The 13,834-nt window shown below is 46.9% G+C and overlaps 1 protein-coding gene across 4 annotated transcripts in view; it reads left to right on the forward strand.

The window, feature by feature from the left end:
- The window catches only part of CUX1 (cut like homeobox 1), a 622,185-nt gene that overhangs the window by 135,481 nt on the left and 472,870 nt on the right, over positions 1-13,834 (forward strand). The window lies entirely within an intron of this gene.

A 13,834-nucleotide genomic window follows, 5' to 3' on the forward strand; every position in this document is an offset into this window, starting at 1 on the left:
GTCACAGGAACAGGGCTCAAGCTCGGCTTCCTCAAAACCTTGAGCATGACGCTGGATCGAGATGCCTGAAAGACTGGCAGGTGGGAGCCCGACTAAAATTCTTCAGTCACATCTGGACAGCATCGTGCCAGGATCCCTGGCTCATAGATCTTATTTCCCAGGGCTACAGACTAGAGTTCCAGGAGCTCCCACCTCACAGATTCTTCAAATCAGGCTTACCAGATTCACAAGAGGCAAGTATAACTTTACAGAACGCCAGAACTAGTACAGACCCAAGTCATTGTTCCAGTTCCACCTCATCTGCAAAACAAGGGGAACTATTCCAACTTGTTTGTAGTACCAAAACCGGATGGTTCGGTGAGGCCGATTTTGTACCTCAAGTCGTTGAACCCGTACTTACGAGCGTTCAAATTGAAGATGGAGTCTGAGAGTGGTGATCTCAGGTCTGGAGGAGGGGGAATTCCTTGTGTCTCTGGATATCAAGGATGAGTACCTTCACATTCCGATCTGGCCGCCTCATCAGGCTTATCTACGATTTGCACTGCAGGACTGTCACTACCAGTTCCAGTCCCTGCCATTTGGTCTCTCTACGGCACCGAGAGTGTTCACCAAAGTGATGGCAGAGATGATGTTTCTACGCCGCAAACAGGGAGTGAACATAATTCTGCACCTGGACGATCTTCTGATAAAGGCACCGTCCAGGGAGCGGTTGTTGGACAGCATTGGCCTCTCAACCAGCGGTTTTCATTCTGGGAGTAGAGAACTGGGAATCAGACTTCCTCAGCCGGCGCGACCTGCACCCGGAGGAGTGGGGCCTTTACCCAGAGGTGTTTCGATGGTTGACACATCGATTGGGATATCCACAAATCGACATGATGGCCTCTCCACTCAACAAGAAGCTCAAGCTGTATTTTTCCAGGTTGAGGGACCCACAAGCTGTGGCGGTAGCGCTCTGATAACTCCGTGGGTCTACCAGCTGGTGTACGTGTTTCCTCCACTTCCTCTGATCCCAAGAATTCTAGAAAGAATAAAAATGAAAAAGCTTCAAGCAATTCTCATTGCTCCGGACTGGCCACGAAGGGTATGCGGATCTTTTAGAGATGCCTCTACCTCTTTGCGAGGATCTTCTGCAGCAGGGCCCGTTTGTCTATCAAGACTTACTGCGGCTACGTTTAACAACATGGAAGTTGAATGGCTGATTCTAGCCAGGAGAGGGATTCCTGACAAGGTCATCCCAACTATGATCCAAGCCAGGAAGGGGGTAACTCTAAACATTACCACCATATCTGGAGGAAAATATGTCTCTTGATGTGAGAGCAGACAGTATTCTGCGGTGGAATTTCATCTGGGAAGTCTCCTGCTTTTTCTGCAGGTGGAAGTGGACCTACGTCTAGGCTCCATAAAAGTCCAGATTTCGGCCTTGTCTATATTTTCTTTCAGAAACAATTGGCTTCTCTCCCTGAGGTCCAGACGTTCTAGAAAGGTGTTCTGCACATCCAACCTCCCTTTATGCCTCCCACGGAACCTTGGGATCTCAATTTGGTGCTGCAGTTCCTCCAATCAGACTGGTGTGAACTGTTACAGGAGGTTGACGTGGAAGACTGTCACACTGTTGGCCTTTGTTTCAGCAAGACGTGTGTCGGAGCTAGGGGCGTTGTCTCACAAGAGCCCCTGCTTAATTTTCCACGAGGACAGAGCTGAACTCAGAACTTGTCAGCAATTTCCTCCCAAGGTGGAGATTGCGTTTCACATCAACTAACCTATTGTGGTTTTGGTTGTTACGGACACCTCTGCTACTTCAAAGTCTTTGGATGTTGTGAGGACTTTGAAGGTGTATGTAAAGAGAACAGCTCATCACAGGAAATCGGACTTGCTGATCCCAATAGAATTGGTGTCCTGTTTCAAAGCAGTCAGTTGCACGCTGGATTAGGTTCACTATCCAGCATGCTTATTCCATGGCAGGCTTGCCGGTTCCAAAATCTGTACAGGCCCACTCTACTAGGTCGGTGGGTTCTTCTTGGGCGGGTGCCCGGGGTGTTTCTGCTTTATAGCTCTGCCGAGACACCCCGTCGGGTTTGGCCCCGTTTTCGACACAAGCATGTGGATCGGCAGCTATTCCGCCGATCCACGTGATTTTCGACAAGTGAGAATTCCTCGACTTGTCGAATAATTTGGGGTTAGATTGAATAGGTCGGAACTCTTTCCGACCACAAAAAGTTGCATGCAAAGTCTATCTTTTTTTGCGATACTGACTCATTGGCGTTTCTATAATGGGTTCAATGCGTGCGGCGCACACGGGCCCCTGGTTCCAGGAGGGCCCCACACCGCACACAGTGCACCTATTTTAATACTTTCCTTTCCAGAGTCCAGCGTTGGGCGCTACGGTCACGACAGAAATAACCGCCAAATTGGCCGCCGCGCATGCACAGTAGACTCCGGCACAATGCTGGAGTCAACAGCGCCGTACAGGGAAGGGGGCCCACCTGGAGGTGCACACGGGCCCTCTCCTCTATTGAAATGATCATGTACCGACCCCACGGGATCGTGCATCAGTATCACAAGCTGTATAAACACAATGCGATTTGCACTAACTTTCCTTACGATTTTTACTATATATAGTCAAAATCGTAAGGTTACATCGCACCGTGTGTATGCATGTCACGAACCTGCCGGTCGCTACTCCAGATACACCAATCTGAGAAGTACTGCCTGTGACTTGGGGGTCACTTTGGACACATAGGGTTATACAAACACATTCGCCACCACAAGCAAGAGGGGTTTTTATGTCTAAACGCAAGGTAATCTTCACTTCTACCTGTCACACACAGTTATTAATACTTAGAAAAATTGGTAACGTGGGCCACACGAGGCCTTAGGTTCTAAGAATCATAGAATCAGCACTAGAATTTTTAATTTTAATTCCAATACTTCAGAGCTTTAGTTATAAAAATTGTTATAAAGATTGTTAAGAATATTTTAAAAATACACATAGGGTACAGTACTATCTCGAACAAAAATAAAAAGATAAGAATTCCGAAGCCTAGACTTAAGCACCAATCTAGAAGCCGGCCATGGGGATGACACAGATGAATTGAACGGCCCACTTCTAGCAACCGCTACATTCCATGAAGAATGAACACACATATTACTGAGAGAGTGATAGTTATACCCCTCAGCTGCACTCACATATTCCCACCCTTGGGATTTTGAAACCAGCTCAATTGCTGGATTGCTGGACACTGGCCTTAAGGTATCATACACCCTCTTCACCTAGTTGTCTTGCAGGAGTTAGGGGAGGGGTATTAGCCCACAGGATACAGAACTCCAGGCTGTTTGCTTTATGACTTAAGTGACCAGTTTGTTTGAAGATGAGAGCTGAATGATGCAGTCTTCCACCCCCAACATTTATGATAGGATGAGAGACCAAAACTCGAACATAAATTTCTTCTCCCACCTTATAGCTGGGTTTTGATCTTGTCAACACGTTTATGGCCTCAGTACAGAGTGGCTTGGGGAAATGCACTCAGTGATAACCCCCTGGGGTTATGTCCACAATATTTACAACCTAGCAGAGGGAAATGGCAGGCAGACCTCTTGTGGTTATGTCCACAAGCATTTCACAGGAAATAACATATTATATCACACACACAATAAGAGAAATATATTCTGGGATCCAATCATGTGATGGATCGTGACGATGCACCTTTAGTTCCGTGTTGTTTACCCCATCTAGACATCTTAACCACATACATGGTTACCAGGGATTGCCTGATCTACAAAATGAAAAAGGAGCAGAAGACGGAGAGCTACAGATACAATGCCTTTTAGCATTTTAAGGGGGAAATTTATCAGACCTTCTATAAAGGATATGTTGCCTGTAGCAACCAATCAGTTTCTAGCTATAACATATAGTACATTCTATGAAATGGTAGGTAGAATCTGATTGGTTGCTGTAGGCAACACCTCTTTAGTAGGTTTGACTAACCTCCCCTTTAGTGCAAAGCATTTTTATTGACGTTAATTATGAAAATGGCTGTAGTAAGAACATTGGCTTGAGTTGATCACATAGTTGACACCAACTAGATTACTGCCTCCCACTATGGAAACACCCCGTAAAACATTCACAATTATTTCATAGTTACAGTATCCCACCCCAAATAACTAAGAGCCAGAACACAGTGTGATGAGCACCAAGTCTGGAGTTGCTTCAATTTTGCCCTATTGGTTCAAAATTTGGAAAAAGTATGCTAGCTGCCCATACGAGTAGTGGCCCCCATCCACTAGGGACTTTTATCTCCGCAATGAGTTGGATCCATTTTTCCTGCAGTCTGGCCGGGAGTTTCCCTAGAGCCCTACGATTGCGATATGCTACTTGATTATTTTTTACTTGTGATTTATCTCATGCGATCTAACGTTATTAAACCTATTTCTGTGAAATTGAGATACATATTATGGTCAGCCCGTGTGATCTGCGACTGCAATGCGAGACACACGGGAACACGCCTCGCATCGCAATCGCACGAAAAGGACATGCAATGTGACACTTTTCATCCAATCCGTCTCAGCAATTCATCTCAATCGCATAAAAAAAGCCCATATTGCACTAGTGGATGGGGGCCTTTAAAGTGGTGAAGCCTCTATAAGATGTCATTGTGACCTGTTCCTATGAGTTCCCCAAATAACATTTAAGAAAATCAGTTTATGAACATTAGTATATAACCTGCTACCTGCCTAGTCCCTAATATTCTGGATAAAAGAGCATAAATCATTATTATATTTTCTCTGACGTCCTAGTGGATGCTGGGTACTCCGTAAGGACCATGGGGAATAGACGGGCTCCGCAGGAGACTGGGCACTCTAAAAGAAAGATTAGGTACTATCTGGTGTGCACTGGCTTCTCCCTCTATGCCCCTCCTCCAGACCTCAGTTAGAATCTGTGCCCGGCCCGAGCTGGTTGCATACTAGGGGCTCTCCTGAGCTTCTAGAAAAAGAAAGTATTTGTTAGGTTTTTTATTTTCAGTGAGATCTGCTGGCAACGGACTCACTGCTACGAGGGACTGAGGGAAGAGAAGCGAACCTACCTACTTGCAGCTAGTTTGGGCTTCTAAGGCTACTGGACACCATTAGCTCCAGAGGGATCGAACACAGGGCCCGACCTCGATCGTCCGGAGCCGCGCCGCCGTCCCCCTTGCAGAGCCAGAAGACAGAAGAGAATCCTGAAAATCGGCGGCTGAAGACTTCGGTCTTCATTAAGGTAGCGCACAACACTGCAGCTGTGCGCCATTGCTCCCTATGCACACCACACACTCCGGTCACTGATGGGTGCAGGGCGCTGGGGGGGGGGGGGGGGGTGCTGGGGGGGGGGGGGGGGGGCGCTGGGGGGGGGGGGGGGGGGCGCCCTGGGCAGCAATTAGAGTACCTTACATGGCTAATTGACACATAATACAGCTTTTAAGCTGTATATGTGCATAATCCCCCGCCATTATACAGATAAAAAAGCGGGAGAAGTCCGCCGAGAAGGGGGCGGGGCTATCTTCCTCAGCACACCGGCGCCATTTTCTCTTCACAGCTCCGCTGGAAGACAGCTCCCCAGGCTCTCCCCTGCAATTTCCAGGCATCAAGGGTAAACAAGAGAGGGGGGGCACTAAATTTAGGCGCAAACTATATATAAAAGCAGCTATAGGGAAAATCGCTTTTGTTAGTGTAAATCCCTGATTATATAGCGCTGTGGTGTGTGCTGACATACTCTCTCTCTGTCTCCCCAAAGGACTTTGTGGGGTCCTGTCCTCAGTCAGAGCATTCCCTGTGTGTGTGCGGTGTGTCGGTACGGCTGTGTCGACATGTTTGATGAGGAGGGTTACGTGGAGGCGGAGCAGGAGCCGATAAGTGTGATGTCGCCCCCTGCGGGGCCGACACCGGAGTGGATGGATATGTGGAAGGTTTTAACCGACAGTGTCAACTCCTTACATAAAAGGTTTGACGACGTGACAGCCATGGGACAGTCGGCATCTCAGCCCGTGCCTGCCCAGGCGTCTCAGAGGCCATCAGGGGCTCAAAAACGCCCGCTGACTCAGATGGCAGACACAGATGTCGACACGGAGTCTGACTCCAGTGTCGACGAGGATGAGATAAATGTACAGTCCACAAGGGCCATCCGATGTATGATTACGGCTATGAAAGATGTTTTACACATTGCTGACATAAACCCGGTTACCACAAAAAAGGGTATTATGTTTGGGGAGAAAAAGCAGCCAGTGACTTTTCCCCCATCTGATGAGTTAAATGAATTGTGTGAAGAAGCGTGGGGTTCCCCAGATAAGAAAATAGTAATTTCTGAGCGGTTACTAATGGCGTACCCTTTCCCGCCAACGGATAGGTTACGCTGGGAGACATCCCCTAAGGTGGACAAGGCGCTCACACGCTTATCAAAAAAGGTGGCACTGCCGTCTCAGGATACGGCCGCCTTAAAGGAGCCTGCAGATAGAAAGCAGGAGGCTATCCTGAAGTCTGTGTATACACACTCAGGTACTATACTGGGACCTGCTATTGCTTCAGCATGGATGTGTAGTGCTGCAGCAGCGTGGTCTGATTCCCTGTCTGATAACATTGATTCCCTTGACAGGGACACTATCTAACCATAGAGCATATTAAAGACGTAGTCTTATATATGAGAGATGCACAGAGGGACATTTGCCGGCTGGCATCTAGAATTAATGCGATGTCCATTTCTGCCAGGAGAGTATTATGGACTCGGCAGTGGACAGGTGATGCTGATTCTAAAAGGCACATGGAAATTTTGCCTTATAAGGGTGAGGAATTGTTTGGTGACGGTCTTTCGGACCTCGTATCCACAGCAACAGCTGGGAAGTCGACCTTTTTACCTCAGGTTCCCTCACAGCCTAAGAAAGCACCGTATTATCAAGTACAGTCCTTTCGGCCTCAGAAAGGCAAGCGGGTTAGAGGCGCGTCCTTTCTGCCCAGAGGCAGGGGTAGAGGGAAAAAGCTAAAAAGCTGCACCATACAGCCAGTTCCCAAGAACAAAAATCCTCCTCTGCTTCCACTAAATCCACCGCATGACGCTGGGGCTCCACAGGTGGAGCCAGGTGCGGTGGGGGCCCGTCTCCGGAACTTCAGCGACCAGTGGGTTCGCTCACAGGTGGATCTCTGGGTTCTACAAGTGGTATCTCAGGGATACAAGCTGGAATTCGAGACGTCTCCCCCTCGCCGTTACCTCAAATCAGCCTTGCCAGCTACTCCCCAGGACAGGGAGGTAGTACTGGCGGCAATTCACAAGCTGTACCTCCAGCAGGTGATAATCAAAGTTCCCCTCCTTCAACAGGGACAGGGTTACTATTCCACAATGTTTGTGGTACCGAAACCAGATGGTTCGGTGAGACCCATTCTAAATTTGAAATCCTTGAACACTTATATAAGGAAGTTCAAGTTCAAAATGGAATCGCTCAGGGCGGTTATTGCAAGCCTGGAAGAGGGGGATTACATGGTATCACTGGACATCAAGGATGCTTACCTACATGTCCCCATTTACCCACCTCACCAGGTGTACCTCCGTTTTGTGGTACAGGACTGCCATTACCAATTCCAAACACTGCCGTTTGGTCTGTCCACGGCACCGAGGGTATTTACCAAAGTAATGGCCGAAATGATGACTCCTTCGAAAGAAGGGAGTTATAATTATCCCGTACTTGGACGATCTCCTTAAAAAGGCGAGGTCCAGGGAGCAGTTGTTGGTCGGAGTAGCACTATCTCAGGAAGTGCTACAACAGCACGGCTGGATTCTGAATATCCCGAAGTCGCAGCTGGTTCCTACGACGCGCCTGCTGTTCCTGGGTATGATTCTGGACACAGAACAGAAGAAGGTGTTTCTCCCGGAGGAGAAGGCCAAGGAGTTGTCATCTCTGGTCAGAGACCTCCTAAAACCAAAACAGGTGTCGGTGCCTCACTGCACGCGAGTCCTGGGAAAGATGGTAGCTTCTTACGAGGCAATTCCATTCGGCAGATTCCATGCACGGATCTTTCAGTGGAATCTGTTAGACAAGTGGTCCGGATCGCATCTTCAGATGCATCGGCTGATCACCCTGTCCCCGAGGGCCAGGGTGTCTCTGCTGTGGTGGCTGCAGAGTGCTCATCTACTCGAGGGCCGCAGATTCGGCATACAGGACTGGGTCCTGGTGACCACGGATGCAAGCCTCCGAGGTTGGGGGGCAGTCACTCAGGGAAGAAACTTCCAAGGACAATGGTCGAGTTAGGAAGCTTCCCTACACATAAATATTCTGGAACTAAGGGCCATTTACAATGCCCTAAGTCAAGCAAAACCCCTGCTTCAAAACCAGCCGGTGCTGATTCAGTCAGACAACATCACGGTGGTCGCCCATGTAAACCGACAGGGCGGCACAAGAAGCAGGATGGTGATGGCAGAAGCCACAAGGATTCTCCGATGGGCGGAAAATCACGTGATAGCACTGTCAGCAGTGTTCATTCCGGGAGTGGACAACTGGGAAGCAGACTTCCTCAGCAGGCACGACCTCCACCCGGGAGAGTGGGGACTTCATCCAGAAGTCTTCCAGCTGATTGTAAATCGTTGGGAAAGGCCACAGGTGGACATGATGGCGTCCCGCCTCAACAAAAAGCTAAAAAGATATTGCGCCAGGTCAAGGGACCCTCAGGCGATAGCTGTGGACGCTCTAGTGACACCGTGGGGGTACCAGTCGGTTTATGTGTTCCCTCCTCTTCCTCTCATACCAAAGGTACTGAGGATAATAAGAAAGTGAGGAGTAAGAACTATACTCATCGTTCCGGATTGGCCAAGAAGGACTTGGTACCTGGAACTACAAGAAATTATCTCAGAGGACCCTTGGCCTCTGCCGCTCCGACAGGACCTGCTGCAGCAGGGGCCCTGTCTGTTCCAAGACTTACAGCGGCTGCGTTTGACGGCATGGCGGTTGAACGCCGGATCCTGATGGAGAATGGCATTCCGGTTGAAGTCATTCCTACGCTGATAAAAGCTAGGAAGGATGTGACAGCAAAACATTATCACCGCATATGGCGAAAATATGTTGCTTGGTGTGAGGCTATGAAGGCCCCAACAGAAGAATTTCAGCTGGGTCGATTTCTGCACTTCCTACAGTCAGGAGTGACTATGGGCCTAAAATTGGGATCCATTAAAGTCCAGATTTCGGCCCTGTCTATTTTCTTTCAAAAAGAACTGGCTTCACTGCCTGAGGTTCAGACGTTTGTTAAGTGAGTGCTGCATATTCAGCCCCCTTTTGTGCCTCCAGTGGCACCTTGGGATCTCAACGTTGTGTTTGATTTCCTAAAATCACATTGGTTTGAGCCACTTCAGACCGTGGAGTTGAAGTATCTCACGTGGAAAGTGGTCATGCTTTTGGCCTTGGCTTCGGCTAGGCGTGTGTCAGAATTGGCGGCTTTGTCATGTAAAAGCCCTTATCAGATCTTCCATATGGACAGGGCAGAATTGAGGATTCGTCCCCATTTTCTCCCTAAGGTGGTATCAGTGTTTCATTTGAACCAACCTATTGTGGTGCCTGCGGCTACTCGGGACTTGGAGGCCTCCAAGTTGCTGGATGTAGTCCGGGCCCTGAAAATCTATGTTTCCAGGACGGCTAGAGTCAGAAATACTGACTCGCTGTTTATCCTGCATGCACCCAACAAGCTGGGTGCTCCTGCTTCTAAGCAGACTATTGCTCGCTGGATCTGTAGCACGATTCAACTTGCACATTCTGCGGCTGGACTGCCGCATCCTAAATCAGTAAAAGCCCATTCCACGAGGAAGGGGGCTCTTCTTGGGCGGCTGCCCAAGAGGTCTCGGCATTACAACTTTGCCGAGCTGCTACCTGGTCGTGGTCAAACACGTTTGCAAAATTCTACAAGTTTGATACCCTGGCTGAGGAGGACCTTGAGTTTGCTCATGCGGTGCTGCAGAGTCATCCGCACTCTCCCGCCCGTTTGGGAGCTTTGGTATAATCCCCATGGTCCTTACGGAGTACCCAGCATCCACTAGGACGTCAGAGAAAATAAGAATTTACTCACCGGTAATTCTATTTCTCGTAGTCCGTAGTGGATGCTGGGAGCCCGTCCCAAGTGCGGATTTTCTGCAATACTTGTATATAGTTATTGCTTAACAAAAGGGTTATTGTTATAAGCCATCTGTTCAGTGAGGCTCAGTTGTTATTCATACTGTTAACTGGGTATAGTTATCACGAGTTGTACGGTGTGATTGGTGTGGCTGGTATGAGTCTTACCCTGGATTCCAAATCCTTTCCTTGTAGTGTCCGCTCTTCCGGGCACAGTTTCCCTAACTGAGGTCTGGAGGAGGGGCATAGAGGGAGGAGCCAGTGCACACCAGATAGTACCTAATCTTTCTTTTAGAGTGCCCAGTCTCCTGCGGAGCCCGTCTATTCCCCATGGTCCTTACGGAGTACCCAGCATCCACTACGGACTACGAGAAATAGAATTACCGGTGAGTAAATTCTTATTATTCAGTAGTTCAAAAAGTATCCAATGTGCTATTAAGTAGTTTGGTTTGCAATACAGTTACTACAGCAATGGTCATTTGAACAATACCAGCTAAATGGTTACTATTCACTTTAATGCATGTTGGAATACAGCACGTCTGCTCTTGTGTTGCCAGAATGATGCGGTAATAGCACTATTCTGTTCAGCGATAAGTTGTTACATGAAAGCTGCCTTGTAGCTATGTAATTCAGTTTGTGTGATTGCCAATATCTAGTATTTTATTTTATTTTTCTGTTAAAATACTTGGACTTGTAGGTCAACTGTCGGTAAAAGGTTACTGCTATTTACTGGGCATCTACTCTTTATTTAATGTGCAGATGAATAGCACGGTTAATAAAAGAATTATTGCAGGGTACACTGACATTTATGTCCTTGGATTCCAATAAAGAATTGAAATTATGAATAGCTGATGGTTTAAATTGATGTTTTATGTTGAACACTAGCTGTAATTTGCCCTCTGAGGATTGTTATACCGAGAAACAGATGGTTTTTCAGAGTAACAAATTGCTTGAAGTATATATAGAACTGGCTTTGAAATACTTTCACCTTCAATTGCGAAGAATCTGAACCAGTTTAGACAGTTGTATTATGAAAAACAGTCCCTGATTATTCTCTTGTTAGATCCCATTACAAACTCATTTACCTGCTTTGTTATGTTTATCTTAACTGGAAAGCATAGAATGTTATTTTATGTTATGGCCAATAAGACATAAAAATGTTGTAGCACCTTATGGTGTACCAGAATAGAAAGCTGGCCATACACGTTAAATTCCGATCATTGTTAATGGAATTGTAAGAAAATTTAAATGTCTATGGATTATGTCTGAATCAATCACTACCTTTGGGAATGGCGGAAAATGTTACTTCTCTGAAACAGGTATTCTAAGCATGCAGCATCGGTAATGAATGGCTGTATGTATGAACATTCATGAGGTTGCAACCTATCAGTTCTCTAGGAACTACCGTGTTTTTTTCCTGAGCGAGTTCCTTGCACATTCTTAAAAGTAGTGGCCTTGGCTCAAAGGTGGAATAGCACCAGATCACCCCATTAAAATGGCTGTTTATTAGGATGTGTTGACTCAACCCATAACCCGTAGTTGGCAAGTCAAGTTATAGTGAGAAAGTGTCCCCATGTGAGATACATGTGTCAGTAATGGCAGAACAACTAAGAAGTGTACCAAAGAGAATAAATACTCACTGGTGCAGGCTTAGGTTAAGGGAGAATTCAATTTGGCATGGTAGGTCGTTGGGCTTTGCCGCTATGCCTGGTTTTGCGCATACCGGCCAGTCATGTTTGTGCTGTCATCACAAGTTGTCCCTCGCACCTCTGAGGTTTGGTTGGCAGAAGAAACTGTTGTATTATTGCCCTTATTCTCACAAGGTTTTACTTTTATTTAGAGTAGACTGATCATTTCAACCATAGCTGAGGAAAATAATCATCTTATTTATGAATAAACATGTTAAATATCTGTGTTGCTCCTTATTCAGGCTTTTAGTATTTGATCCTAATCAGTCAAGTGATGGAAATGGATTTTAATATCTCTGTAGGTGCAGAAAAGTAAGTGTGAAAGAATCTTGGTGAGGAAGTGAGATATAAACATCTGGAACTGCCTGCTCTTTTAATGTGCCCAAAAAAGGTGCTTTCTTAAATCCACATTTTGCTTTAATGGGCTATGTGCTTATTATCAGAATGGCAATTAGCCAGTCTGACCTTAAACTGGTTTATGTTCAGAGAGAATTAAGTTACTAGCACAACAGAAGACAGAAGGTCATTCAGGGGTGTTGGTTGCCACGATTCATTCTCAATTCAGTGAATATATTGCGGAGGCAATAATATGCAGTGAATGCTTTTTATCAGATAATGCTTCTAACTTTTCCCAGTAACATTAGTCAAATGAATTCCAGGGGCAAACGCAGGATTTCTGGAGGGGATTTTCCAATTGTTTGGTTTTAGAGCGATTGTTGCCAGCTCATGAAGGATGCATAATTAGCTAAAGTCTGCCCCAAAAGTAAGCTTTGGAAAGAGATAAAGTGGATGGAGATATTGTACCGGCCAATCAGCTGCCATGTTGCAGGCTGTTTAGAAAAATGACAGGTAGGAGCTGATTGGTTGGTACTTTATCTCCATCCAAGGCTTAGTAAATCGACCCCTAGTTTGCGATTTTTGTCAATACACTAATATTCAAAAATGTTCTTTAATTTATTTTGATTAGTTGCCATAGGTTAATCATTATTTATAAAGTCCCGAAATACAAGCAGATCCTTGACGAGATTGAGTCTTCCAATCCTCAGTTAGGCATATGTTCTTGTTCGTATGGGCAGATGGGTGTTAGCTCATCTTTATTCACAGATATTACCTACCAGCACCCATAAATGAGATACATTCAAGTTAAACTTTTTTTTTCTCTAACGTCCTAAGTGGATGCTGGGGACTCCGTCAGGACCATGGGGATTAGCGGCTCCGCAGGAGACAGGGCACAAAAATAAAGCTTTAGGATCAGGTGGTGTGCACTGGCTCCTCCCCCTATGACCCTCCTCCAAGCCTCAGTTAGGTTTTTGTGCCCGTCCGAGCAGGGTGCAATCTAGGTGGCTCTCCTAAAGAGCTGCTTAGAAAAAGTTTTTTAGGTTTTTTATTTTCAGTGAGTCCTGCTGGCAACAGGCTCACTGCATCGAGGGACTTAGGGGAGAGAATTTCAACTCACCTGCGTGCAGGATGGATTGGATTCTTAGGCTACTGGACACCATTAGCTCCAGAGGGAGTCGGAACACAGGTCTCACCCTGGGGTTCGTCCCGGAGCCGCGCCGCCGACCCCCCTTGCAGATGCCGAAGTTGAAGAGGTCCAGAGGTCCAGAAACAGGCGGCAGAAGACTTTCAGTCTTCATAAGGTAGCGCACAGCACTGCAGCTGTGCGCCATTGTTGTCAGCACACTTCATACCAGCGGTCACTGAGGGTGCAGGGCGCTGGGGGGGGGGCGCTCTGGGCAGCAATGTATTATACCTTTTTTATGGCTAAAATACATCACATATAGCCCTTGAGGCTATATGGATGTATTTAACCCCTGCCAGATCTCACAAACTCCGGGAGAAGAGCCCGCCGTTTTAGGGGGCGGGGCCTATTCTCCTCAGCACACAGCGCCATTTTCCTGCTCAGCTCTGCTGAGAGGAAGGCTCCCAGGCTCTCCCCTGCACTGCACTACAGAAACAGGGTTAAAACAGAGAGGGGGGGCACTTATTTGGCGATATGATTACATATGTGAAAATGCTATAAGGGAAAACACT

This window comes from Pseudophryne corroboree, chromosome 2 (assembly GCF_028390025.1).
Source record: "Pseudophryne corroboree isolate aPseCor3 chromosome 2, aPseCor3.hap2, whole genome shotgun sequence".
Lineage (NCBI taxonomy): Eukaryota > Metazoa > Chordata > Amphibia > Anura > Myobatrachidae > Pseudophryne > Pseudophryne corroboree.